The 23777-nt window shown below is 46.2% G+C and overlaps 1 long non-coding RNA gene across 1 annotated transcript; it reads left to right on the top strand.

The window, feature by feature from the left end:
• Positions 1 to 586: 586 nt before the first annotated feature.
• Positions 587 to 1812, top strand: LOC125759726 (uncharacterized). The gene is made up of 2 exons (XR_007417361.1): positions 587 to 726; positions 1687 to 1812. It is a non-coding gene; the product is annotated as an uncharacterized LOC125759726 (long non-coding RNA).
• Positions 1813 to 23777: the final 21965 nt, after the last annotated feature.

The following is a 23777-nucleotide window of genomic DNA, read 5'->3' as shown; positions in this document are numbered from 1 at the left end:
ACACACACACACACACACACACACACACACACACACACGCACACGCACGCACACACACACACACACACACACACACACACTATGCATGTGCGTGACATGAATAACGCCTGCGACTCCTGCACAACACAAAAGCATGGCCTTAGTTGTAACTCCTGTGCTGTAAGTACATTGTACATACGTGGGTTTTGACTCTAACAACCGGACTGCATGAACAAGAAATCGCTCCATATAATTGTACCGGAAACATATTTCAAGGGCAATGTATTTGCGTGCACTCTAAGAAAAAAGAGAGTCAAAAGAGGGTCATGGAACCGTGACTTCCTTCGGGTGTCCATCTGACCCCTTTTGGAAGGTACAGGCAGAAAAAAAGAGTTCGCATTTGGGAAGGAGTCACTGGACCCTCCTGAAGCGCGTTTCGATTGGCTTCGGTATACGGAAGAGCCGCCGTATACGCCATACATATCGCACGCTCGCCCTTTGGCGCCGTTGTGGCGCCTTGCTCGGCGACGCAGGGGTTGGCGCCGGGGTGGCGCGCCGCTCTCCTCTCTCAGTCAGAGAACACCCATGTCTCAGTCGTCTCAGTCTCCTGGTCTATTGGAATGCGTTGCGTGGATGAGTTGGTTGCGCGTCTTCGGTGGTATTGAAGCCGGCTCCGTGCACGAAGTGACGCTTGGAGGGCGGAATATTCATGGAGCTGCAGACACCGACAACGGGCGCCAGTAAACGGTGAGTGTACTGCTTTCGTAGGTACTAATTATACAGCTTTAGCTGGGCGTCTGCAGCAGCTCTGCGGAACCTGCCAGCCATTTCCAACAGTAGCCTGTATCCGCGGGGCTGTTGCGGATGCCCAACTAAAGCTGTCAGTTAACGAGTTGCCACCGTTATGCGCGTTGCTGTACAAGCTCCCATAAAATGAGCGATGCAAACAATAATCGAGGGTCATTTCTTGCTGATCGCACGTCGTGTCTGCACTACTAAAGGTGCAAGATGTCGTTTTGAGATGCACTTTAGTCTACTTCATAATAACATTTCCATCGACCTTGAGTGTGCGGCGTGCTTCCACGCGTGGGAACGCGAAAAAAAAAAAAGCCTGTGTACAGAACGCTCAGACGCACTATACTATTTGGTTTTTGATGGCTTAAAGACGGTAGTTTGAGGTGCAGATATAGTACGGTGGCTTCCAGAATGTACGCGGTAGTCATTCAAGTTGGACACGCCTCGCCGGTAAAGTGAAAAAAGCTCTAGACTTTCGACGGCGCGCGTTGTTGCGGCCGCCGGCGTGCACTCTTTTCCCTCGTTTCTGTTTGCTGTTTTCGTGGTTTGCATACACTGCGATGACGTTGGGCGCTCTAACAGAATCGAGTGAGTGTACGTGATTGTGGGAGTTATGTGCGCTAATTATAGCATATGACATGTCTGATCTCGACGTAGACGGCGTACGCACGCGCTGGGTGTCGTTCGGGCCCTAGTACTCGCATCTGTTTATCTGAGTATTTAAGGATGGGTTACGTTTGTAAAACGTGCGGTCAATAACCGCTCACGGCATGCCCCTGGCTGCCGGAGGATGTGCTTTGTTGTTTTGTTGTTAGCCTTTATTATGTCTGTGTAAACCACTTATTGTGTAGGTTTTGCAAACTTTTACTGCAATTTCATTTTCTCATCATAATATCACGTTCTGCTTTTCAGATACCGTTTTTCATGGTGCTCACGCTGGACAGGAGCGACAACCTAGCAAGCCACAAGTCTGATGCCTCAAGCCGTCACCACTTTTTTATTTATTCTTAATCACAAGGAATAAATATGGAAACATGATGGCGATTTCTGCTGTTCATTTAGCACCATATGACACTGTGCACATCACAGTCACACATTTTAGTTGGCTATACTCATAGAGGCATGTAAATGAGGTATACCCAAACTTCTTAATTGGAAATCACAGACCATCTTTTCGCGCTTTCTATATAACTTTGTTGGAAAATATGTGTTGTTTTGACGAGTTTTATTAAAATAATGCTAAAACTGAACTACTATTTTTTTTACAGTCGCTGGGCAGAACGGCAAGTATTATTCGACTTGCTTAAAATGAATACTCCACTATTTTCAACAGTAGTCGCGCAAAAGTAGAGCAAGGATCAAATGAGTAGCTTAAAATACTTGTAGAGTCGCTTGATGCTTCGGTGTGGGTCCCTTGACTCCCCTAGGAGCGTTACCGGCAAGGGTCGTCTGACTCCCTATGAGTGGTAACGTGATCCTCCCGATGAGAGTCTTTGCACTCTTCCTAGAGGGTCAGGGGACTCTCCTAGAGCGAGCCGACCCTGGCCCACCAAGAGAGTCACCGTGACTATTTAAAGAGAGTCCTATACGTGGCAAGTCAGAACTCTCCAAAAAGAGTCACGCATACTCTTTTTTTTCTTAGAGTGTGCTGCATGCGCCAGAAGCGAATGCAGAACTTGATGAAGCAGCGCACTAATCACACAAACACGCACACATAAAAGGACGCAAACACAAGCGTCATTTTTATGTGTGCGTGACTGTGTCTTTTGCGCGCTGCTTCGACAATATCATGGCTCACTAACTAGCCCATTATCACATGTTAAGAAATTGCAGGAGCCGAAAGCGCGCTGTGACCGCTATGTCTTTGTCATGACACTTTTGTCATACGTTTTTGTCATAAATTCCCCGAAAAAGGAAAAAATCACAGCATATCCACGGGTGAATGATGAAGAGCTTGGGCGCAGCTCCTGAAGCAATCATGGCTACACCGTGAAATCTTCAGTGGTTTCGGCTAGCAATAATCAAAGCGATAGCCCAGTACATCATCAAAGACGTGACAAACACTGTATATAGTTATACAAGAAATTTTATTAATCGTAAGTGGTGGCTAGACGTGGCTTCCGTTCCCCCTTCATTATAACGGCTTTATGGTCGGTGAAGTGATAGACCGGTGATGGGTCGTAGTGGGATGTTTCCAAAGACGAAGTAGTGGGCAGTTTGCAAAGGATCGGTGATGGGTCGTAGTGGGATGTTTGCAAAGCAAAGTAGTGGACAGTTTGCAAAGGTGGTTACGCCGGACAACGGAGACGTGGCAAGGTTAGGCTAAGAGGAGCTTCGCCCCTAAAATTCCGTGCACGGAACAAAACTGCCAGTACTAAAGAACAAGCAAGCAAGGAAGCCCTCGCAGCAACATGCGTTGATGAAACTACACCTAAGTGTGATGCGACTACGCCGGAGGAGCAGAGCTCGGCGAAAATAAAACCTCTCGACCACCCGCGTCGTCAAGGGGAACCTCATGAAGCTCTTTGTTCTATGAATCGAACAGGAATTCACGAGTCCAGTATTATACCGTCTTCAGATTCACTGCGGTGATCTTCTTTATTATTATGGGAAGTTCGAATTCTATAGTGATTTTAAACTGAGGCCTTACTACGCATTACAGGGCTAGGATTACAACGGCCCCTCTGGGGGCGCTGTCCTTTTCCTGCATTTACCTCAATATCTCGATTACTGAAGCGCTGCTTCACATTATATTGACGTTCTAGACGATAGGTGTGCGCACGGGGGGGGGGGGGAGGGGGCAGGGGGTATTGGGGGGGGGGGAGGATTCAACCCGCTTCCACAGGAGTTTTTCAATTTCTCATGTGTGTTTATATATACGCGCGCGCACACACATACATGCGCGCGAACATAAGATGTCAAACTTCCCCCCCCCCCCCCCAGAAAAATGCCTATAGCTACGTCCTTGGCCACAGTTAACAAAGGAAAATTTACTATTCTTAATTTAGGCAGTTCGAAACTTTTCACAGTATGCACACTTGACTCGTTATATCACAATGAAACTCAGGTTAGTTTTAACGGTATATACCGCCTAATCGGGAACAATAATCGACTAGCGCTACGTGTATATACAAGCTTATGCATTATGCATTATGCATTCAAGAACATTAAAAGCACTTTCGAAGCCCGGTCCACGGCGTTATTAGTCTTGTCGCATTTCACGATCGAAGACACTTCTTCCAGGAAAAGGGGAGACCTTTCTCGCAAGTACACGTCGGGCATCGGTTGACGAGTGCCTTATTGCGTTCGTATTGCGCCTGTCTGCTAGGTACGATCAATGTACATCTTAGAAAGCTTGATCGTACGTAGTTGGCCCTAAGAAAGAACGTTTGCAAGCGTGTTCAGAGAGGTCGATGCTCAACATACATGACGAGGGCAGACGACATGACGATGAGGAAGATCTATAGATCAAATCCCGATCGTCGTGGCCAAAAAAATGAAATGTAGTTCATTTTCTCGGCCACCTACCACATAATTTGGTGAAAATTGTTGAGCTTAAAAAAACAAGTCAAAATCTGTGCACAGTTGTAGCAAACAGATTCTTTTACTTTTTAATAAAAATGAGTGTACAAAAAATCTTGAAAAGGCCGCTCCGGCTTGAGCAGCAGCCGGCGCGTCGTCTCCCTTTCCATGTCTACGGGAAAAAGTTCGGTAGAACATTTTCAGCACTCAGAATGCACGCATTGTCCAGGGTGGCCAGGCCTAGAAGCCGACTAGGCCTAGAAGCCGACTAGAAGCCAAGAAGCCGACCACACATTCGCCTGCGTAGCAAAACAGAGCATCGTAATATTTGTATAAGTCCGAGTATTTTATAATAGGTGTGACTTGTGGCGTATTGTTTCGTCGCTCTTTCAAATCCTATTTAAAGTGTCCCTAAACCACCTCCAAACGCGTGCATCAGCAAAGGCGGCAGCGCTATGACCCGCGGCCTAGCCACAAATTCCAAGAAACAGTCCGTCCCTTCTCCCCTCCCTGCCTTTCGGCAATCCTCAGCCCCTCAGACTTCATCGTGACGTATTGTCGCCTGCTCATGTCATCCACATAAAAAATACGGCAGATCCCACGCACTGTGGGAATCGCTGTAATGCGAAGCTGTGAGCTATAAGAGCTGCATCCACCGCATTATTTTGTTCTTGAGGCAAATCAAGCCACTCATGACACTAGCGCACCACGAGCTTGGCACGTAAATCATGCCGTACATGACATGTATATCATGATTGCCATGTTGCGACCTGTAATTTATATTCGTCATGCAGTCATGCCTAGCCATGCCGATATTGGTATATATGCATTTAACGAAACGGCCGCGGGCGCTCCAAGACCGTGTCATGTAAATCATACTGTAACTCCCGGGTTTAAATGCACATATATACCCAATTAAGTGGACGGGAGGATGACCGCCGCCGTAGCTCAGGGGTAGAGCATCGGACGCGTTATTCGAAGGTCGCAGGTTGGGTCCCTGCCGGCGGCAAGTTATCTTTTCGTCCACTTTACTTTCTTCACACTTTATCCTAATTACAACGAATAACATCCCCTATACTTTCTTTGGCATTATTGTCTGTTAGTTCTCATTAATATTGTGTCTAACTAAGAAATGAGCCCTTAAAAGTAATCGTCTTTCCGCATTGCTGTATGCGTGGCATACACGCCACGATTTGTGTCTTACGGCCTGTCACTTCTCATCATAAACTATTCTCCCGACAAACCAATTTTGGTGAATATCGAACTCACGAAGTGGCCGCGAGAGTACCACGACCGTGGCATGTAAATTATATGGCATACATGACATGACCGTCATGATTTTCATGTTGCAATTTGCCACTTAAGTTACAGTCACGTCGCACAATACATATTGCGATTTCTGTTAAATATATTATTTTAGACCTTGTTCGTTTATTGTAACCCGGTTTTGAGGATTGGTAGTCTTTGGTAGCCTTGTCTCAGGCACGTATTGACCACATGATCTTTAGCGTCATCACGCCGCATCACATCTATGGATAGACAAGCCGGGCCCCTAAAGTGCACTTCAAGGAACCTGTTTGCACGCAGCTACGCGCGACTCGCCACAGCGACCACAAAAGGATTTATCACTGTATAATGCAATAATACCCCCCCCCCCCTTCCCCCATCAACGTGTTTGGTATTTGATACAGCTCTGCGGAAATTCACGGTCGCAGGACGGGACGGCGGCCAATATATTAACATCCTATTGGAGGACCCTAAGTATAGGCAAACAAAGCGAACATTCCTGAAGAGGATAGTGAGGGCGTTAAATACTCTTCACAGACACGAATGTACACGACGTGATGCGTGCGCAAAAATTGATTATTCATTCCTTCCTCTGTAGCAGCGGTCTCAAACTCATCTCAGCTGTCGGGCCGCCGTCATGAAATTTAGTCTCCCGCAAGGCTGCGACAGTGAAGAAAATTAAAAATGGGGAAGGGAATTGAACAAAATGTCCGCTATTTTTGTAATTTCGAAGAAGGCCTCCTTATATAGCTCTTATACGAGTCATTTCTGAATGAAATTAGACGTCAGTATTTGGCCGACATGTCGACACTAATCTCCAGAGTGACTAAAATCTGGACGCAGATTCTGAAATATACAGTTTTTGTTCCACGGTTATGTTTCAACACGTGGTGACCGCATGAGGTGCCTAACGAATAAGAAATATTTGAGACCAGTCCCGACTGTTTAGCTCAGGAACATAATTAACAAAATGCAAAAAAAAAATGGGACGAAGACAGTGATGTGCAGGCCGCTAGCGAAAGGCTTTCACGTTTGAGATCCCTGCCTCATAGTCTTAGTTTTTTTTCTCGTTTCGCGTAAATGAAATGCACATTTATTACAAGGGTCCTTCGATTGTGAGACAGTAAGAATGAATATACGAATGAACAAAACTACAATACTTTTACTAGTCTGTGCACAGAAGAGTTCCCCTTTAAGCAGCAACTGATGGGATAAATCACTTTGAATGTTTGTATGTAAGAAAAGCAAGTGTACGATCTGACTCACTCCATTGGGATGGCAGCAGGATGTGCCAGGCGAAGGCGACAAGGATGCCGACGGTCAGCCTGGTGCCCAGGTACGTGCACCAGGAGATGATCGAGAAATTGAGTTGCTCCTGCATTGATTGATGAAAGCGTATTGGTTACATAAAACTGTCAGCACACCACATCTAAGAATTGTCAGCGTGGCTTTTTGGGCTAGTTGGTTATATGCTTCAGAATGGGGCATAGCGTTAACACACACGGACAAGGACATGCGCTATAGCGCATGTCCTGTTGTCTCTTCCTCGTCCGTGTGTGTTAGTTCACGTCACGGCTTCGTGGAGTGTGCCTAGAGGATGTGTTGCTGTAGTATGGTACAATCCAGGGGCGTAGCCAAGGGGGGGGGGGGGTTCAACCCCCCCCCCCCCCACTCCTCGAAATTTTTCAGTTTTGCTTGCGTATATATACACGCACACATACAAACGCACGCACGAACATACATAAAGTACGGTTGAACCCCCCCCCCTGAAAAAAATTTCTGGCTACGCCCCTGGTACAATCCATACTATCGATAGCTCAGTGACTATCGAACTATCGATGTTACCATCGATAGTTCGACAGTCACTATGTGCGTATTTCTGAAGCTATCGATAGCGTTATCGATAGCAAATTCGACAGCACAATCGACAGAAAATCCACTGATTGGACTCATTGCCGCATAAAGTTGGCTCCCCGAGTGCGTGATATATTATGGGGGAGGCGCAGGAGCACGCAGAAGGGCAAGAAAGTTGACATGCTTGCGTTCCTTCGCCAGAATGCTTGGTTGACACGTGATGATTAAGCTGGACTGTTCAGCTGTGTATAGCGGAAAGGAAGCCGTTACATGTGCTGGAACTGCTCCGCTTCAAGTTTGTATTGCATTATCTTGATTTCAAAATAAAAATGTCAAGCACTAAGTTGTTAATTGTGAGGTGTAACTGGTAACTTCTGATAATGAATTTATTGATGGACATATTCTGGCAGTTTCACAGCGAAAATGTTTTTATGGGCAATTTTTTGGCGAAAGAAATAAATTAAGTGAACTGGGCATATAGTTGCTGATAGGAGGATATCGCGAATGTTTGGCATTGTTTCTTTCCCATAACAGCATATTATTCACAGCACTTTCAAGAGTATTATTGGTAGTAATACTACCTATGGTACTATCGATAATATTATCGATAGTTCATAAAATCGATATTCATACTATCTATAGTTTCTTTACACTATCGATTGTTTCGAAAAAAACTATCGATGCAATCGACATTGAGCGATAGCTTTACCTCCCCGTGATGTAGCTTAAGTTGCATGCTTTTATTTTTTTCGTTCATATGCGCTTGTACTACTGCGCATTAAATTTTGGTGTGCATTTTCAAGCGCGACAATTAAACGAGGGATTACACTGTGACCATGTGGTTCTCGACCGTTCATGGTAAATTAATCTCTGATTTTTACATTGGCCTGCCTGTCATACGTCAATCTTTCCCGAGAGTCAGCCGCTCAAAGCGACCATTAGTCATCTCCGACCAGTGGTTGTTAACATTAGGTACATGCATGAGCCAGTACTCACTGACACAGTTAACCAAGCTCAGTCCGTGCTACCCAGCGTTGCCTGAAAGTGTCAGTAGGAATGAGGCAACGAACGCTGCTTATCACGTAGGCACGACAACCTGCCGGACCGTCCAGCTCTCTTCTGCATATAGGTCAGCAAACTCACTCATGAGTTGACTCACTCAAGCTCAGATCGGCCCGTGAGTCTGAGATTGAGTGGGTCCTGGTGAGTAATATATTGGTGAGCTCGAGTCCGAATGAGTCCGGTTGAGGAAATTTTTGTCAGTCTGAGTCCGAGTGAGCCCCAAGCGCAAAATATATTTCGTGAGTGAGTCTGAGTGAGCTCCACCTTTTATTGCCAAACTATGCTCTTCTGCCACTCTCCACAATGCCAGTCAAATGTGCGTTTGAACGCAAGTGTTGAAGTTGCGTCACAATCACCACACCACGCGTCACGTTGTAGTGCACAAGCGTCGTAAGCCCGTGTCACGAACACACGAACGGCTCATCTACCTCCTAACATTTTCCTCAATGTCAAACAAGGCCCAATAACTTTGCTGATGGCTTCGCGTCACATACATTGTCGAATTGCGTTAGTTTTACCGGAGTTTATCTGCCGTGAAGCAGCTATATTGCGCGAATGATACAGCACTCGGATAACCACAATTTGTTCTTTACCGTCAACACCTAAAGTAGTATGCATAGTTAGTGTGCGAGTCTTGTGCGGTGTAGCTGCACACAATGTCATTTATATGATCGTATGAGGTGTCATATGACGATGACATATTGCGTAACCATTACTTATACAACAACGGCAAAATAATGCAAGAAAAAATTTTACCTGAGGGGTCTTGACAATGTTCAGGGCACCTCGCAGGCTCGTCCTCCCAACGTAGATGCCCATAAGGTACAGGGCCACGAGGAAGTAATGCTGTCTTGCATACGACTGCGTATCGCACACCGCGATACCGACGAGTGATGAAGTCGATACGATGTTGGCAAAGACAAAGCACGTCGTGTGGTGGTTGGCTGCCGGACCCTGCAGGGCGTTGGCGGCCCTCGCCTGGAACACGAACCCGAGGCGGCTGACTGTTGTTAAACGGACCGCACCATTCACCAGAACAACCCAGATCCACTCGTCTTTAGCTGTGGCCATGGTTTTGGACACCGTACACAACGGAGCTGCATCCTCCTGCGTGCCAGAAATTGTACAAACACTGGTTACTTTATTTTGGATCGAATAAAGCAAAAGCCCAGCCGTCTTCTATATCGACAAGGCGCCATGTAACAAAAGATGTAGGAAAAGCTACGAGACAAGCAAAAAAAAAAGTTGAAAGCTTCTTTAATACCAATGCTATGACTGCAATCACAAGCATAGAAGGTAACGTTGCCGCTTCCGCAGCGTACGACCATTACTGCTAATAAACCATTATATTAACGTAATCAGTGATTACTCACATCCGTCGCTTTGAAAGTGACCAGTTCCTTCTTGTAAAGGGAGAGTGCGACATGTAGCGTTATCACGAACATCGTCTCCACATAAATCGCGATTCCTTACTGCAGGCAATACTTCACCCCTCTTTGTGTCGTTTTTTTCTTTTCAAGAACCCTGCCACGTGTCACGCGCACGCCGAGAACATGCTGTCACGAGCTTCGCCCGGCTTTGCCTAGTTGACTGCATCTACATCACTTGCGATCAAAAAAGACTGCGAATCTAATTGTCATCTGGCACATACACAACGCAGGGGATTGAACAAGTAGTGGGTGGACTTTTTGGTTAATTTCTGTACGCTAACAATCACAGATGCTATAGTAAATGAATATGTTGATTTTAATTGCCAACTATCAGTAATGAGTAATTAAAACCGGCCGAATATGTGGCCTGTCCAACAGTGGTGGCTCCGACCGAAAGAAATGCCGGTTCCGTTAATTCCAGGCGCCTATTTCGAAGAGGTGGTGCGATGGTATTCTCTTCCTTGAGACCAGCCCCGACTTCAGGCCCGAATGCTTGAGACCAGTCCCAACTGTTTAGCTGAGGAACATACTTAACAAAATGAAAAAAAAAAAATGGCATGAAGACAGTGATGTGCATGGCGCTAGGGAAAGGTTTTCGTGTTTGAGACCCCTGCCTCATAGTCTTAATATTTTCTCGTTTCGCGTAAATGAAATTCATTTTATTACAAGGGTCCTTCAATTGTGACAAAATAAAAATGAATATACAAATTAACAGAACAACTTCAATATTTTTACCAGTCTACGCACAGAAGAGTTCAGTAAGGTAAAAAGTTGGGCGAGTTGGTATTTGTTCATAATGACTGAGGAGCGCGAGAAAACGGCACACAACGAAAAGAAGTACACGGGACGACGCGCTACTAGCAATTGGAATATTTTTATTCAGGAAGGACATATTTATACCGCAGTGAAATCAAATCTAACCCAACGAGTCGACCAAAAAAAATATAAAACCATATGCCCAGCATACCTACGTGTACTCTTCGTTGTGTGCCGTTTTCTCGCGCCCCTCAGTCATCAGAAGAGTTCCTCTTCAAGCAGAAACTGATGGAATAAATCACTTGAATATCACTATGTAAGAAAAGCAAGTGTACGATCTGAATCACTCCATGTGGATGGGGCCACGACGTGCCACAGGAACGCCACTATTATGATGAGCGTCAACCACCCTCCAACGCAGGCCACACATATATGGCACAGCCGTAGCTTAGTGCTTCCTGCATTTATTGGTAAAAGCGTTTTGGTTACATGAAAGTGACAGCACACCACATCTAAGAAGTTCACGTCACGGCCTTGTGGAGTGTGCCCAGCAGGTGTGTCGCTGTAGCTTAAATTGCAGGTTCTTAGTTTTGCGGTCATATGCGCTTGTAATACTGCGCATGAAGTTTTGGTGTGCATTTAAAATCGCTAGAATGAAACGAGAGATTACGCTGTGACCATGTGGTTGCCGAACGTTTGTGGTAAGTTAATCTCATATTATAACATTGCATGGACTGCCTGTCATATGTCAACCTTTTCCGAGAGTTGGCCGCTACAAGCGACCAGTGGTTGCAAACAATACGATTGCAAGCCAGTACCCACTCACACAGTTAAGCGAACTTAGCTCGGGCTACCCAGCCTTGCCTCAAAGCGGGGCAACGAACGCTGCTTATCACATAGGGACGACAACTTGCCGGGCCGTCAAGCTGTCCTGCCATTCTCCACAATACCAATCGAATGTGCGTTTGAACGCCAGTACTGACGTTGCGTCATAAGACCGTTTAGTTTCACGTATGTGGATGCGTTGCGTACGCAAACGTGAGAACTCTGCGTACGTCACGCTGCACGCGTCCGTGATGTTTATAGTTTCACGAAGGCAGATGCAGCGCCACAGAGCTTTCGTATACATAAGGTTATCGCTTTCACATACCCTTCCGTGCTCCTCGGTGGCAGGCGAAGATACTCCTAGAGCTCAATAAGTTCAAGCCGAAGAAGCGTGTTTTGGTTGCAAGGCGAGCGGCGCAGCTTGTCGCATGGCGTTGGCTGTTGGCGGCAGAACGACCGCCTGTAGTCGAGGAACGCACAACCAACGCGTGGGCCAGGCGCGAATTCCGTTTATTCATGTCAGCAGCGCTTTTTGCGCCTTTCCTAACCAATCACGTTCGGGAAGAAGCAGAGAGACAGTCGTCGAGCGGTGATGCTCGGTCCCATGTTGAGCCACGTTGAGCGTTGGACGCTCAGCGCACATACGACACACACACAGGAACGCACGTAGAGACGCACGGCAGACATAACGAGCGCCGCGTAGATTAGAACTGAAAAACACCTCGCACTGTCATGACCCACATTTGTTGTGAGCGTTCGCTTGGGCTGGTATTGACGACGTCCTCATAACGGAGACAGAGCAACAGTATTTAAGGGGCTCACCGAACGACGTGGAGGATGGGATCAGACGCAGCAGAGAATCAGAGCTGCTGCTGTCTACGCGATCACGCACTATGTGGAAGGCTGGTGCGGGCACTGAATACTTTTCCTAGCCGCCGACAAGCGCATGGCAATTTCAGTTCATCTTCGTTGTCTTCGATTTGCCTACACTCTCGAACGTCACGAAGCACGTCAAAGTCGTCACTTTTCGAAAACGTTAGGCGCGGAGCACCGCTCGGAGTGTTGTTTCGGTGTGCCACCATCTTGAAAACTGCCGACCTACTCTCTCGATAGCTCCGTGATCTCGGGAGAGCGCTCCGTAGGACATTCACGTACGTATAGCACGCTAGCCAAGCGCGAAGATCTCGCGTACGTCCGCAAGACGCGTGGGCGGCATCTACGTTCTGCGCATGCGCAATGTATACCACACTGTAACGCTGTAGTCCACAAGTGTAGTAAGCCCGTGTCACGCACACACGAAACGCCCATCTACCTACTAACATTTTTCTCAATGTCATACAATGCCCAATAACTTTGCTGATGGCTTCGCATCACATACATTGCCGAATTGTGTTAGTTTTACCGGAGTTTATCTGCCGTGAAGCAGCTATATTGCGCCAATGATACAGCATTCGGATAACCACAATTTGTTCTTTACCGTCAACACCAAAAGTAGTATGCATAGTTAGTGTGAGAGTCTTGTGCTGTGTAGCTGCACACAATGCCATTTATATGATCGTATGAGGTGCCACGACGATGACATGTTGCGTAACCATTACTTATACGACAACGGCAAAATATTGCAAGAAAAAATTTTACCTGAGGGGTCTTGACAATGTTCAGGGCACCTCGCAGGCTCGTCCTCCCAACGTAGATGCCCATGAGGTACAGGGCCACGAGGAAGTAGTGCTGTCTTGCATACGACTGCGTATCCCACACCGCGATACCGACGAGTGATGAAGTCGATAGGATGTTGGCAAAGACAAAGCACGTCGTGTGGTGGTTGGCTGCCGGACCCTGCAGGGCGTTTGCGGCCCTCGCCTGGAACGTCACTCCTAGCCGGCCGACTGTGGTTAACCGGACCAGTCCATTCGCCACAACCACTTAGATCCACACCTCCTTTGCTGCGGCCATAGTTTTTGATACAGTGCACAACGGAGGAGCATCGTCCTGCGTCCCAGAAATTGTACAAACACTTGTTACATTATTTTGGATCGAATAATGTAAAAGCACCGCCGGCTCCTATATCGACGAGGCGCCATGTAACAAAAGATGGAGGAAAAGGTACGACACAAGCAAAAAAAAAAAGTGGAAAGCTTCTTTAATACCAATGCTATGAGTGGAATCAGAAGCATACAAGGTTACGTAACCGCTTCCGCAGCATACGACCATTACTGCTAATAAACCTTTATTTTAATGTAATCAGCGATTACTCACATCCATCTCCTTGAAGGCGGCAGCTCCTTCTTATACAAGGCGAGTGCAAGATCCACTGTGTGAACACGAATAGCGTTTTCACGTAAATCATGATTTCTGACTGCAAGCCATGGCTCACACCTCCGTGTGTCGTTCTTTTTTTTCTAGAACCCAGCCACGTGCCACGCGCACGTCGAGGACACGCTGTCACGAGCTTCGCGCACTTTGATGATGATGATGATGATGCTCCTGGGATGATTGGCGCCTACCCACTCAGGGGGATCGGCCAAGAGTCGGGCGGAACTTGTAGTCTGAAAATTTTTAAGTGCTAATACAGGTTGCAGAGTGAGTTAGGATGAAGACTTATTTTTAATGAATACCATGACTAGACCATGTTTCATAACCTCGCGAATGACCAAAAATTATTATGTTATATGATTATTTAAAGAATATTAGCGGTTGATGTGTCGAATAAGACGATTTGATTCGCGTATGAATTTGTCGATAGCACTGCATATATTCCCGTCCGAGTGTCCCAGCACAGAAGCCCCAAATGACAACAGCACAGTTGCCTACATGACAGCATCTACATCACTTGCGATTAAAAAAGTCTGCAAATCTAATTGACCTCTGGCACATAAACAATACAGAGGATTGACCAAGTAGTGGGTGGATTTTTTCGTTAATTTCCGTACGTTAACAATGCCAGACGCTACAGTAAATCAATATATTGATTTGAATTGCCAACTTTCAGTAATGAGTAATTAAGGCCGCCAGAATTCAGCCCTGTGGTTCAACATCGCTGTGGCTGCATACAACAGCAGTGACCCCAGCAGAAAGGAAAATCGGTTCCGTTAGTTCCAGGCGCAGATTTCGAAGAGGTGGTCCTATGGTATTCTCTTGTAGATGTAGATGTAGATCCTATACTGCTCGCTCACACCCCTTCAGGGGGATTCCTCGGAATCATGAACCGGCCACAGGATAAAAAGAAGTGACAAGTCGATTCCTTTGGTGGCCTCACACTGAGGGATTTGCCTGAGAATTCGTTATCCTAGCATTTAGGTGATAAGTTGAACAATGCATAATGAATAAAGAGAGAAAGAAAAAGAATTAAATTAAGAAAGAATACATGAAATAAATACTGCAATTATAATGTGGAATTGCAAACCACGTCGAAGGCATCCGTATGCCAGTATCCCAAACCGGAAGCACGCAAGTTTAGTATAAATTATGCAGTTAAGTTCAAACCTATTTTGGAAAGCGGTATAAGGATAAATGTTTTCCAGGGTAATGAATATGTGTGACACGGAATAATCTTAAATATTTCTTTTTCGCAGAACTGAGAGAGGAGCAATGCCGCCTACGAGACCTGCGTAATTATACATTCAATGGAGACACATGGAATCGAAATTAGGTGATCATAACTTCTGAGTGTCTAGATTGGCTCCACTCGGACTTCCATGGAAAATTTCGGGTGCTGATTTTCGCTCCATTTTGTTATTGTGTCCCTCATATCTGTATAAATTCCTAATTTCATATAGGCGATAGCTGTTGTATATTTCGGTACTGGAGGCACCGTAATTATTGGGCCATCCGGCGATGCTCGCGCTAAGGAATCTCGGCCATTTCATCTAATTGTAACCCACAGTCACCGGGGACCTAGGATAATTTGAGGATCTTCTCCTGGTTGTTCTCTTCTTCCCTGTGGCTCTCACCCACTCTGTGGTATTGGCCAAGAACGGCGTGGTTTTATAAATTTATTTAAAACATATGTATAGGGCAATTTCTGGAGCAGCAAAATTGCAACTTATAGAAAAACGTTTGGTGCCCGATAATGTGTATACTAAAAGACGATCTTTATCGCAAATAATTATAAAAATAATAATAGTGTTAGCAACCAATATTTTTATGTAGATATATGCGCGTACACAAAAATATGAAGGTGGCATGTTTAGGTAGGTAATCGACTAGTTTCATTAATATAATTCCACACATCATAGTTAACTTTTGCTGCTTTGCAGGACACAGAAATAGAGGCTACAAAACACAGGGGGATTAGTCGCGAGGGGCTTTGCCTGGACGCGGCCCTCCGCCTGCACTCCTCCGCCTCGACAGCCTGCAAGTCGCTATGAAGCTGTTCGGGGTTGCTCCGGCTTGCTGCACTTTCGACTACCTGATGGTTGGACGCAATCTGTCAGAAGCGCGGCAGGGTTGTTCCGATAACCTTTTATCCAACAAGCAAGACGATAAATCGGTCTGAAACGAGACATGTCCTCGACGGACGCTGAGCCATAGTTGCATCTTGTGACCATGTTTCACAACGCGGAATAAAAAAGCATCGACGCTCTCGTCTGCTTGCGGCGTGCGCTTGTCAAAACGATAACTCTCGTGAACTTCGTTTAGCGGGTGAACCAAATCCGAGGTGACCTTTCTTTTCACAACGCTGTGCGACTGAATTTTTTCGACCGACAAGATGAAAGACGCCAGCATGCGTCGAGCTTGAACACACATGCATTAAAGAAGCGTTCGTACCCGAACCTCGTCGGTAGCTCTGTGCAGTCCTGTAGCGTAGGCATACTCTTGTAACTGTTCAATCCAGGTGGACCATGTACTTGTGTCGTTGAAGTCAAAGCTCGGTGGCTGTTTAACCCCCGTATTCAGAAACGCCCCTCGACTTGAACTTGACTTGCCACCGCCTCGGGCAGCGCGTTCGAAACGCGTTTTTGCTGCCTTGGCACAGCCTAAAGGCAGCGCGTTCGAAACGCGTTGAAGGCGGTGGCAAGTCAAGTTCAAGTGAAGGAGCGTTTCTGAATACGAGGGTAAGTACCTCGGCAAACGCAGCGTCCGGCCTGTCCGCCATTACAGAGAGCGAACGGCGGCCACTTCTGACGCGATGTACGATGCAAGGATGCTGACAGACGCTATGCCCTTACATTCATTCGGCTCGAAGCATGGCGCGTCGCGCCCTCTACACCTAATGCCTCTTTCCTCTCCTGGCCAGAGGTCTTTCCTCTGGACGGCCTCTAAGAGAGGTTTCTTTTCGCAGGGGCATCCACACCGTTCCAGTTGCCCTAGTGCCGACCAATGGGGGATTAATGCGTGTGAAGAATCCGAAGGTACTTCAGGAGGAACTGCGGAAAGCGACACGTACTTCCAGGGTGTCACCGATGTCAGACACTTTGGCAGAGGCGGCATTCTGCGTTCCTGTCCGGTTCAGGCCTTTGTTTCTGACCTCTTAAAGTGCGCTCGTTTGCATCCCATCCATCGAACGCATTTGTTCCTGCTCGTCTATAGCTTGCGTTAGAGGCTTGTTGACTCTAGCCTGTGCACTTCAGAGGTTCTGGAAATGTTTTCTGCGGCCGGGGCCATTGCAGTGTACCGGTGCTCACGAGTCTCAGACTCTTTCCCGGGCTGTGGCAGCTCCACAACGGCGTTCCATGTCACGGTGGAGTGCACCGCAAAATTATTCCCTCCCCTTCCAGTCATTCTGCGCCCCTTCCGCACCAAAGAGCTGTGGGACGATGCCCTCTGCGACGGGCCTCCCGAGGTCCGCCAGGCATTGGTTGGACGGGCCCGTGTCGTCGCTGCGATCATCATAGGGACCCCGGACTAGGGTTCCCTCCCACATGCTTGGTTTATATATTTTAATAAAATGTTTTTTCTCTCTCTCTCTCTCTGATAATCAGTCCCCAGAGAAGTCTGTCATTGTGACATCTGCGGGCATAAATAGGCCCACAGAGATAAGTTGTGGCCCAGTGAAGGAGGTTTTAAAAAAATTCTGGAGTGGAAGCTCTCGAAGCGCCTTGCCAGCGATAGGGAAGCCAGCTTTTGCCCACCAAAGAGCTCGGTAACATGCTCTTCTAGGTCGTTGCTAGGTAGTACTTTTGTTACGATGTTTCTCGAATCCCCTTCATAACAACTTTAATCTTGTTTGCTTATAATTTTCATTATAGTGCAAACTCAATTTCGCTCTTTTACTAAGTCGTAGGAGGAAGTTTTGTTACTGTATACTATAAGCACGCCCAGATTGTTTTACCTGCGTCCTCAACATCGCCTTGACATAACAGTGAACTCAAATGGAATGTAGGTATGGAATGTCCATAGTAGGAATGACACGTACAGTTAAAAAGTAGTAATAAGGCACAGAACGTACTTTAGCAGCAGGTTACAAGAGACATGTTAGTGTAAACGGACGGGCAAAAACTCTACAGAGGCCTAGGCAATGTATGGGGCACAAACGGAGGACAGCAAAGAAAGCACTTGTGCTAACAATCAAATTATGAATAAAAAAGGACTCCTTGAATAATTCAGCCGAAACAATAAAGATACAGTCTGCCGAGATATCATCTGTTACGTAAATGATTGTCCTATTGCATCTATAGCTTCGGCACGAGTGACACGATAGTTGTTAGAATCTCATTTGCTTATAAGCCAATCTCATCGTGTGTAAGTCACATACATCCACGGGGCCTTTCAGATCGCTGATGTGTGAAAGCCGCGAGACGCAAAGCAACCCCATAGTTATGTTATATTCTTCAGACTTCGAAACGAAGCACCACACAGAAGAAACTTCGATAACGATAGCGGCATCAGAATCTGCGCGAAAGACGCCGCACGCATTGGGGTATGCAGCACAGTGCAATGGCTACGAGCAAGTGTCGTGGCGCCGACACAACTAAAAAGAAAGAAAATATCGAGAAAACCAAAGGTCGGTTGCGCGTAGACGTTCGTGCGCTTGTTTTTGTCGACAAGGCGCGAGCCCAACCACGTGACTTTGATCCACCAATAGGGACCCGCAGACCTCACCGGCTCCGAGTTAGTTGTGTAGACGCGGCTAGCGTCTGTCAGCATCCTGCATCGTATGTACATGGTATCAAAAGCGGCAGCCATTTGCTCTCTGTAACGGCGTACAAGCCGGACGGTGCGTTTGCCGGGGTACGTGGACTCCAACAGCCACCGAGCTTCGACTCCAACGACCCAAGTGCATGGTCCACCTGGATTGAGCAGTTAGAGGAGTATCCCTACGCTACAGGATTGCACAGAGCTACCGACGAGGTAAGGGTGCGAACGCTTCTTTGATGGATGTGTCTTCAAGCTCGACGTGCGCTCGCGTCTTTCAACTTGTCGGCCGAATAAATTCAGTCGCAAAGCGTTGTGAAAAGAATAGATGCTTTTAGCTGAGCGTCGTTCACGCTAAGCCCCGTGCAGATGTAGCGTCCCGAGAATGTGCAAGGAAGTGCGTAGATTTCGCGTTTTTGACGAGCGCATGTTGCCGAGACGCGGTCAGCTTAGTTGCAAAAGACAGCGAAACCGAGTGGACGCACCTTCACGCTCCGCCCAGTTGACTTCATAAGCGGTGCGAGAGATGCGTTCTACGTTCCGCTGGTCGCACGATCGTTCTGCGCACACGCACTACAATCCCTTCTACGCGTTTGTGTGTAATTCGCGTCGCGCGCTCTGCAGTTTCTTCTACGCGTTTGTCTGCAAATCTCCAGCGTACGCAGGTCTGGCCGGAGCGGATCGTAAACGCTCTCGCTAAAAGTGCCTAATGTGCACCGCCAAACGAAGTGCACGAGAGTTATCATTTTTTCACAAGCGCACGCCGCAAGCAGACGAAAGCGTCGATGCTTTTTATTCCGCGTTGTGAAACATGGTCAGAAGATGCAACTATGACTCAGCGTCCGTCGAGGACAGGCTCGTTCGAGTCCGATTTATCGTCTGCTTGTCGGACAGCAGGTTATCGGAACAACCCTGCCGCACTTCTAGAAAAAAAAAATGGAACGCATCTCCACAAAGTGAATGATGACGAGTAGGCTTAAGTAGGTCCTGAGGTCTATAATGTATTCGCTGTAGTCGCCGACTAGTATAAAGGGTTTGTGCTCGTAGGAGTTTTATATTGTTCAATCACAATTATGATTGATCTTAGTGTACTGTTCAACATTTTTTGTGTCTCACGTATGTTACCCGGGCGTTGCCCCACATAATGTGAATTGAGTGACAAAGTGGCATAAATGAGTCGACGATAAAGCTCGGTCCTAAGGTCCATAATGTGTACGTTGAAGTCGCCGACAAGTGTAAAGGGTTTGTACTTGTAGGTGTTTTATATTGTTTTGTCACAGTCATGATTGTTGTTCGTCTATTGTAAACCTTTTTTTATTCACATACAGACATATCTTTCGACTATAGCAACGGTTTTCTAACCACCATGACAGCGGACAGTGAGCGTCGACGACAAAGCTAGGTACTAAGGTCCATAATGTCTACGTTGAAATCGCCGACTAGTATAAAGGGTTTGTGCTTCTAGGTGTTTTATATTGTCCTGTCACAATTATGATTGATATTAGTCTATTGTTGAATCATTTTTAGGGGATTTTACACGGTGCCGTGCCGTCAGCACGGACGCCTTACAACGGACAAGCCTAGATCATCAGGTGCTTCGCCCCTAAAACACTTATCCCTATTCCGCTTTCCAATATAGGTTTAACCCTTACTGCAGAAATTGTACACCAATTGGGTGCTTCCTGTTTGGCATACTGGCAGAGGGATACCATTGACGCGGTTTGCAGTTGTATTCAAGCACCTAAACGCATGCCATTTTATTCTAAACTTTAACAAATACTCGCGAAGTAAATAAAAAAAACGTATTAGAGTCTAACATATCTATTCGGAAATGTCCTGGTCAGGTTAACACAGATGCGTGGTCTACTCGCGCAATCGCACAGTAACTGCAGTATTTATCTTATGTATTCTTTCTTAATCTTTCTTTTTAATCATTATGCATTGTTCAACTGATCATCTGAGTGCTAAGACAACGTAGTCTTGGCCCATCCATCAGAGTGAGGCCATCAGAAGGAAACGGCTACTCGCTCCTTTTTATCCTGTGGTCGGTTCATGATTACGAGCAAGAGAAGACCATAGCACCACCTCTGCAAAATCTGCGCCTGGAATTAACAGAACCAGTATTTCTTTCGGTTGGAGCCACTACTGTTGGATAGGCCACATATTCTGCCGGTTTTAATTACTTATTACTGATAGTTGGCAATTCAAATCAATATATTGATTTACTGTAGCGTCTAGGATTGTTAGCGTACAGAAATGAACGAAAACGAAATTAACGGCGGCTGGGAGAAGATCCCGAAGCGAAGGAAAGCGATGAAAGGTGCGAACGCTTGTTTTCAGCGCGCTGCGAATCAACGTAGAAACAACCTATAGCATCACCTAGCTAAAGCCTAGAAACGACCTAGAAGCAGCCTAGAAACAACCTGCATAACCTAGCTAAGGCCTAGAAACAACCTAGAATGAACAAGATTCAGAATCGTCCGCTTTCGCTTTTGCAAGCCTTGCGCGGCTTACTGTAAGCTTCGCCATCTTTTTTTTCCCGTGCATTGTAAAGCCTGTTGTCTTTTCAATCCTGTGCACGCCTATGTGCGCGGGTTCCTTGCTTCTGATTCTCCTGAGATCGACAATGCTATAAAAATGCACCATAACCTCCTAAGTTTTGTCTTGTAAAAAGTGGGACTTTTGACGAACACAGTAATCCATGAAAGAATCTAAAATCTCTGCAAGGTCTGGGTGGTCCACCATCGTTGCTACAATGCAAAAGGCAACGTATTTCGTCGAATACTGGAAAGCGAAGCTTCGAAGCGGGACAATGGGCACACAGTAAACGCAGGACAACAGCTCTTTTTCAACACATGAATGGCAGGGCCCAGTGCACTGCTTCTATTTTAGAGCGCAGCTCTTCGTAGCCCCGTTCCTGCATTGAGTGGCGTCGCCGTCACCGTTGCCGTCGGTGGCGTAACCGATAGACATGAAAAAGTAACCGATACCCACGATCGAATGGAATTTGAACCCGGCCCTCTGCGTGGCAGTCGAGTGTTCAACCACAGAGCCACGCTGGTGCTTGAAACTCATTTGCAAAGAGACGCGTCATGTCTGGCAAGAAATCGCGTTAGACTATTTAATATAGAGTGACGGAAGAGTAATATAACCAGCAGTCATCACACAATGCTAATTGCGCAACGAGTGGGTGGTTTAATGCTTCCCACCCACTGAAAAGTGCTCAGCCACAATTCTTCATCGTCATCGGCGACATGCAGCAGCAACAAAGGGCACGTAATATCAGGGTTGCCAGGTTTGGCTAATATGCGCCAATTTGGCTATATTTTGAGGCTGGTGGCGGCAGAAACAAACGTCTTGGCTACTTGGCTATTTTTTCTATAGGCAAAGCCGGGCGAAGCTCGTGACAGCATGTTCTCGGCGTGCTCGTGGCACGTGGCAGGATCCTGAAAAAAGATTTCGCACAGAATCCTGACGGTGCAGACATTTTTAAAATTTTACAGCTTTCCGTTAAGACGATCAGAATATGCTTTTATAAATGAGCCAGGCTCCTTTTTTCTTGCTCATTGGCCACGTTTTCGTACACCACAGATTTCAGAAGCAGCTAGACCGGATAAACGTGAAGATTCGAGATGTGTCTGCAGCAAATGTGTCCAATCAGAATCTTAAGATAGAATTCGATGAGATTTTCCCCTCTCAGCCTAAATTTGAATCATACAGGGTGTTAAATAGTCGGCTGCAAGATTATCTTACACACGCGAAAACAAAAAATATAGTAGCCACAGATGCTTCAGTAATTGAGGAAAAGGCAGGCGTAGGTATTTACTCCCCTTCGCTTGGCTGGTCATTTTCATTAAGACTGCCGGACTTCACCCCTGTGTTTGAAGCGGAACTCTCGGCAATTATACTGGCGCTGCGAAAACTACATTTGAACGACCATTGCGCAATAATAACAGATTCCCTGTCAGTATGTACATCTCTAACAATGTCATCAAAATCAATTGCCTTAAAAACGCTCCTTACGCTAGTGCCTCCACAGTTGAGAATTTTGAAATTATTATGGGTACCTGGCCATTGTGGATTAGAAATAAATGAAATGGCCGACACACTAGCGAGAGCGGCATTGAACGGTCCAACAATTTCGGTCCTCCCTGTAGTAGCCAGCATAACTGCGATTAGGTATAGAAAATTTTCCCTTCGAGCAGACGCCATAGAATCAATAACTTCATGGACAGAATTTAGACATTTAAAATTTCCATGGAAAATTCAGTGGTGTCAAACTAGACAATTAGAAGTATTATTAACTAGATTACGATGCCGAGTGCCCCCGTTGAATCTATATGCACACAGGGCTGGTCTGGTGATATCTCCCCTCTGTCACTTTTGTTCAGAAATCGAATCGATAGAGCATTATTTTTTATCGTGTCGCCGCTATATATTACAAAGAAAACGACTTCTTGAAACTCATTGTGCTAAGCTGGGGATAATTTTAACAATAGACGCTATTCTCACCTTCGGTGCTTCGGATTTGGGCGTCAGCCACAGGAATGTTTTTGATGCCGTAATTGCTTTCCTTCAGGAAACAAAACGAGTGTGTTTTTAAGTTCTTAAATGCAAACCTGTTCCGATAATAGCAATGAATCAATAACAAAAAAAAATCAATAAAAAAGAAGACGTTCGGTACCACAGTAATTTCATTATTCTAATTTCTAGTTAGGATGAGAAGTCTGGGCTGAATGTAGAAATAATTATTGCACTAGTTCTTTTTATGTGTGCTTGTCTTTTGTGTTAACTTAGTAGTTTTAAATCTTCATATCTACAATTCTTGGCCAATCCCCCAGAGTGGGTATGAGCCATGTGTAGAGGAACATCATCATCATCGCCGGCGGTTGAAAGCATCTAGATCCGGAACTAAGTACTATCGCGATGCAGCTTGTGGAAGAACTCTTTATGTTGACTTTGCAGGCAGCCCTACGTGTGTACGTGAGGGAGCTGGAGAGTTTTAAAGAGAAGACGGTGAGTAACCACTGATGACATTATTATAAAGGTTCATTAGCAGTAATGGTCATACGCTGCGGAAGCGGCAACGTAACCTTGTATGCTTGTGATTGCAGTCATAGCATTGGTAGTAAAGCTTCGTACTTTTTTTGTTGCTTGTCCAGCAGCTTTTCCTCCGTCTTTTGTTACATGGCG

Source organism: Rhipicephalus sanguineus, chromosome 8, assembly GCF_013339695.2.
Source record: "Rhipicephalus sanguineus isolate Rsan-2018 chromosome 8, BIME_Rsan_1.4, whole genome shotgun sequence".
In the NCBI taxonomy this organism is placed as follows: Eukaryota; Metazoa; Arthropoda; class Arachnida; order Ixodida; family Ixodidae; genus Rhipicephalus; species Rhipicephalus sanguineus.
Note: the sequence above shows the minus strand (reverse complement) of the source record. Positions and strands in the feature narration are given on the sequence as shown.